General features: G+C 41.5%; 1 non-coding gene across 1 annotated transcript; it reads right to left on the bottom strand.

The window, feature by feature from the left end:
* Positions 1-485: 485 nt before the first annotated feature.
* LOC127114809 (small nucleolar RNA R71) lies at positions 486-591 on the bottom strand. Its single transcript, XR_007800600.1, has one exon. It is a non-coding gene; the product is annotated as a small nucleolar RNA R71 (small nucleolar RNA).
* Positions 592-6633: the final 6042 nt, after the last annotated feature.

Below are 6633 nucleotides of genomic sequence, written 5' to 3'. Positions count from 1 at the left end.
AACTATATCTCCGAGTCTTACGACGAATTCGGGAATATCGTGCTGCAAACAATCTACCTCCTATAGAACTTCCCGATTTCAAAAATATTTTCCCTTCGATACCCGAGATGGCAAAACCAGCTCGTGCTCTTCGAGATTACGCCGCTCCATCGCAAGATGAACCGCATTCGAGTATTGCTCCATCCGCAATCGAAGCAAACAACTTTGAACTTAAACCTTCACTGTTGCAGGCAGTGCAACAGAACCAATTCTCTGGAAATCCTACCGAGGATCCAAACCTTCATTTATCCGTATTTGTCCAATACGCTGATACTGTTAAAGCTAATGGTGTCACTTCAGAGGCAATTCGACTTCGTCTTTTTCCTTTCTCATTAAGAGATAGCGCTAGAAGATGGCTTCGATCTCTTCCTTCCAACTCAGTCACCACATGGAACGAGTTGAAGAAAGTTTTTCTTGCTCGATATTTTCCGCCAAGCAAAACAGCTATGCTAAGAGCCCAAATAATGGATTTAAACAGAAAGATAACGAGTCTCTTTTCGAAGCATGGGAAAGATACAAAGACATGATGAGACTTTGTCCACACCATGGTTTAGAAGATTGGTTAGTAATTCATACATTCTATAATGGTCTCCTGTACAACACGAGGTTAACAATAGACGCCGCCGCAGGTGGTGCACTAATGAACAAACCTTATGCTGACGCTTACCAACTTATCGAAAGCATGGCTCAAAACCACTATCAGTGGGAACCGAACGAACAATGGTAGAAAAACCTCAAACGAAAACTGGCATGTACGAGATAAGTAACCTTGATCATGTTAATGCAAAAGTGGATGCTCTGGTCCAGAAAATTGAAAGTTTAAATGTATCACCTCCAGCCACCATGGTTGCTATAACTCAGAATTACGAAGTCTGTGGAATCCAAGGTCACACTCCTGCAGATTGTCAACTTCTAACAGGAATCCAAGCGGAGCAAGTAAACTATGCTCAAGGAAGCCCCTACTCGCACACCTATAACTCAAATTGGAAGAATCATCCCAATTTTTCATATAAGAGTAATAATGCTTTATACACACCTGGACAATCTCCAAATCAAGCCCCAGCTATACCTCCGGGATATCAGAAGCCGACCCCATCTACATCTAACAATAACGCCCCTAGGAAATCCAACTTGGAAATCATGATGGAAAACTTTATAGCTTCTCAACAGCAAACCAATAAAGATTTCTTAAACCAGAATGTACACACTGGCGAACAAATTAAACAACTAGCAAGTAAAGTAGATGCCCTGGCTACCCATAACAAAATGCTGGAAACGCAAATATCACAAGTAGCTCAACAACAAGCACCTACTGCTGCCCCAACTGGTACATTTCCTGGCCAACCCCAACCTAACCCAAGAAGCCACGCTCATGCAATTATACTGAGAAGTGGAACGGAAGTGGAAGGACCGTCTGACCCAAGGATAGAAAACCAAAACTCTAAAAAGTCAACTGAGGAGGAAAGTGAACCTAAGGAAAAGGAAGAGAGTAATAAGGAAACCGTAGAAAAGAAGGAACCTTATGTACCTCCACCACCTTATAAACCACCTATCCCTTACCCTCAAAGGCTTATTAAAACCAAATATGCGGGCCAACTCAAAAAATTTGTCGACCTACTAAAACAATTAAACGTCACAATTCCGTTTACAAAAGCTATTACGCAGATGCCCTCATATGCCAAGTTCTTAAAAGAAATTCTTTCTAATAAAAGGAAACTTGAAGATAGCGAAACCGTTACACTCACCGCTGAATGTAGCGCTATAATCCAGAATATGCCTCCTAAACTTAAAGACCCAGGTAGTTTTCTCTATACCCTGTCACATAGGAAAATTTGTCATTGACAAAGCCTTATGCGATTTAGGAGCCGGTATTAGTGTTATGCCTTTATCCATATGCAAGAGACTTGAAATGGGAGAATTAAGACCAACTAAAATGTCTGTGCAACTAGCAAATCATTCCGTCAAATATCCTGTAGGAATTCTTGAAAACGTTCCAGTGCGCATAGGTCAATTCTACATTCCAACCGACTTTTATAATTATGGATATTAGAGAAGATGAAGTTACACCCATTATACTGGGAAGACCGTTCTTAGCAACTGCCGGTGCGATCATAGATGTAAAACGAGGACGACTCACTTTCGAAGTAGGAGAAGAGAAAATTGAGTTCATTCTTTCCCAATTTTTGAAAGCACCTGCAATAGAAGATACATTTTACTTCATGGATATCATTGATGAATGCATAAAAGAAACAGAGTTAGAAAAAGACAAATCATCTGACTATCTTGTAGAAGACAAACTTAACCAATGTTTAGCAATAACACCGAACCCTACGCAATGCCTTAAGAAACCAACCTTAGACCTGAAAACACTTCCCAAAAATCTGAGATATGAATTCCTAGACTTAGAGCTTGAACGACCAGTGATGGTTAATGCTGACCTAGGAAGACTCGAAACTGAAAAACTCCTGCATATCTTAAGAAAATATCCAACCGCACTAGGTTACAACATCACCGATCTTAAAGGAATAAGTCCTTCTATTTGTATGCACCGCATCATGCTAGAAGAAGTCTGTAAAACTTCTAGGGAACACCAAAGGAGACTAAACCCGATCCTGAGTGAGGTAGTGAAGAAGGAAATAACCAAGTTATTAGAGGCAGGTATCATATATCCTATATCTGATAGCAAATGGGTTAGTCCTGTACACGTAGTACCAAAGAAAGGAGGTGTAACAGTCATTGAAAATGAAAAAGGAGAAACTATAACCAAACGAATCGAATCGGGATGGAGAATGTGCATTGACTATAGGAAACTAAACAAAGCAACCCGAAAAGATCATTTCCCTTTACCATTCATTGACCAGATGTTAGAACGATTAGCAAAACATTCTCATTTCTGCTATCTAGACGGTTTCTCAGATTTCTTTCAAATACCAATTCATCCCGATGACCAAGAAAAGACAACGTTCACGTGCCCTTTTGGTACCTTCGCTTATAGACGAATGCCGTTTGGCTTGTGTAATGCTCCTGCAACTTTCCAAAGGTGCATGATGGCGATATTCGCCGATTTTCTAGAAAACATCATGGAAGTATTTATGGATGAATTTTCCGTATGCGGACAAAGCTTTGAAGAATGCCTTGAAAACCTAGAGAGAGTTCTAGAGCGATGTGTGAAAGTAAACCTAGTACTTAATTGGGAAAAATGTCACTTTATGGTACAAGAAGGAATTGTTTTAGGACACATCATCTCGAACAGGGGAATTGAAGTAGACAAAGCCAAAATAGAGGTAATCGAAAACCTTCAACCCCCGAAAACTGTGAGAGAAGTACGAAGCTTCTTAGGACATGCTAGTTTTTACCGACGATTCATTAAAGACTTCTCCAAAATAACTAAACCTTTAACCGGACTATTAATGAAAGATGATGAATTCATATTCGACAATAAATGTTTAGAAGCATTTCAAACGCTTAAACAAGCACTGATCTCCGCGCCCATAATGTAGACACCAAATTGGAACGAACCATTCGAAATAATGTGTGATGCTAGTGATTACGTTGTAGGTGCTGTTTTAGGACAACGAAAGGATAAAAAGCTTCACGTTATATATTACGCAAGTAGAACTCTAGATGAAGCACAAATGAATTACGCCACAACCGAGAAAGAACTTCTATCAACACACGACCCGAACAATACACCTGGAGGCAACGGAAGACCCTAACAAACACACACCACAAAGACAAATTGCCACACAACAGACCATGTAACCCCCGATAAAGACGTGAACCCTCACCATCGCCAGCACGTCCGGCACAGCCCCCACGCACACATCCCCAAGTAACACTCAAACTCACACACCCACCACACCCCCCCCCACACACCCCAACGAACACCAACACGCGGTCACAGTACCTCCACACCCCCTCCCCCCCCACCCCCACACATACCACCCACCACCCCCCTGCCGTTGGCTTCGCACACACCACCAACGCCCGAACACCACACCCCCATTTTGGCCCACACACCCACCACGACCGTGGCCGGGTTTTTGGGGGGTTTTTTTTTTTTTTGTTTTTTTTTTTTTTCCCCCACCTCCTCACACCCCCAACCGGGGGTGTAGTGTTTGCGCTAGATAAATTTCGTTCCTACTTGGTCGGAGCCAAAATAATCATCTACACTGACCACGCTGCTATCAAATACCTCTTAACTAAAAAGGATGCTAAACCTAGACTCCTAAGGTGGATCCTTTTGCTACAAGAGTTCGATTTGGAAATAACCCACCAGCCCACCGCACCACCACGACACCCACACACACCCGCGCAAAGACAAGAAAGGAACTGAAAACCCACCGCGAACCCACCACACCCCACCCGGCTCGCCCGCACCACACCCCGCCGACACCAGCCACCCAACCCTCACCTGCAACACCCACCACACCCCACCGCCTCGCCCCACCCATTTCCCCCCCCCCTACCACACCCTCAAGTAGTAGCAGATCACCTCTCTAGACTTGAGAACCTTGAACCGGAAAGAACATCAATTAACGATGATTTCTCGTACGATAAGCTTATAGCTACTTTAGAAGAAAATAACGCTGATAAACAGGTAGAAACCACCTTAGCTATATCTGTTACACCGTGGTACGCTGACCTCGTCAATTATTTAGCTGCCGGAATAGCTCCACCTACTTTATCCTACCAGCAGAAGAAACGATTCTTCTACGACATAAAACACTATTACTGGGATGACCCCTTACTTTTTAAAAGAGGCCCCGATGGTATTTTCGGTCGGTGTATACCCGAAGAAGAGGTAGAAAATATAATCCAACACTGTCACTCCGCTCCTTATGGTGGACATGCAAGTACATCCAAGATCTGCTCTAAAATCCTACAAGCCGGTTTTATTGGCCAAGTATATGGAAGGATGTACATGCAGCTATAAGAAATGTGACAGATGTCAACGCACAGGAAACATATCTAGACGTGACGAGATGCCACAAAAGGGCGTTTTGGAAGTAGAGATTCTCGACGTGTGGGGAATAGACTTCATGGGACCTTTTCCATCCTCTTTCGGTAACAAATACATACTCGTGGCAGTTGACTACGTATCGAAATGGATTGAAGCTATGGCTTCTCCAACAAATGACACACGAGTAGTAACTAGACTCTTTAAGAATATAATATTTCCAAGGTTTGGTGTCCCAAGAATAGTAGTCAGTGATGGTGGATCGCATTTCATATCCAAGGTACTCGAAAAACTACTGCTTAAGTATGGCGTAAGAGATAGAGTAGCGACACCTTATCACCCTCAAACCAGTGGGCAAGTGGAAGTGTCTAACAGAGAAATCAAACAGATACTAGAGAAAACAGTCGCCACTTCAAGGAAAGACTGGTCATTAAAATTACCAGAAGCTTTATGGGCTTACCGAACTGCTTACAAAACTCCAATAGGGACAACCCCATTTAAGCTCATTTATGGAAAATCCTGTCACCTCCCAGTAGAATTAGAACATAAAGCCTATTGGGCTATTAAAAATCTAAATTTAAACTATAAAGCCGCCAGTGAAAAGAGAATCCTTGATATAAGCGAATTAGAGGAACTCAGAAGAGACGCTTACGAAAATGCCAGAATCTACAAAGAAAGAACAAAACAATGGCATGACAAGCGCATATCAAGGAAAATCTTCAAACAAGGCGATACCGTCCTTTTATTTAACTCTAGGCTAAAGTTATTTCCGGGAAAACTACGATCTAGATGGTCAGGTCCTTTTCAAATCACCAATGTTTTTCCCAGTGGAGCAGTAGAAATTAAAGGCAAATCTATGGAACCATTTACCGTAAACGGGAAACGTCTAAAACATTATCACTATGCAGAAAACAATGAAGATTCGCAAGTCTTGCACTTAGACGAAATGCCTCAAGAAATTATAGATTATAATTGATAGTTTTTATGTCGAGCTTGCGACATTAAACAAAGCGCTTAGTGGGAGACAACCCACAAATATTTTATTATTTTCTTCTAATATTATTTTTTATTTTTCTATTTCTTCCTTAATTACTCTTTTAATTTTTGTTTAGTATTCATTCTTAATTTATTTTAATTTATAAAAAAACTTTTCACTTCTTCTTTTGGCATTTGGCCAAATCCTGACTAAAACTCTTGTTTTTCTTTTCTCTAGCTAACACTAACCTGATGGGACAAATTGATCGTATGGGTATCAAATTCAGAGGAACAACTCAGAAACAAAAGTTTGAGGAACTAGCCACGAGAGAGATGCTACCTAGTCTGTATGCTGATGACTGGGCAATGACTGCCCTTGGACTAAGACAAAGTGTCCTGTATTTGCTGAGTCAGATAGGGTGGGAAACCGCTCCTATTTGTAGACAATTTGTCACTTACCGGAGACTGACTCTAGAATTCCTTAGTTCCCTTATCTATCTACCCAACCATGGAAAAGGAATAAGCAGAGGTTTCATCCAGTTCAGAATGTTTAACATGGAGTACCAATTTAAATTTGAGACTTTACCAACCTTTTAGGTTTCCCTACCTCCTTTGACACATTCACAGTGAGCCAAGAAGAACTTTTTGAATATAGAGAA

The sequence above is a fragment of the Lathyrus oleraceus genome, unplaced genomic scaffold, assembly GCF_024323335.1.
Source record: "Lathyrus oleraceus cultivar Zhongwan6 unplaced genomic scaffold, CAAS_Psat_ZW6_1.0 chrUn0676, whole genome shotgun sequence".
NCBI lineage: Eukaryota > Viridiplantae > Streptophyta > Magnoliopsida > Fabales > Fabaceae > Lathyrus > Lathyrus oleraceus.
Note: the sequence above shows the minus strand (reverse complement) of the source record. Positions and strands in the feature narration are given on the sequence as shown.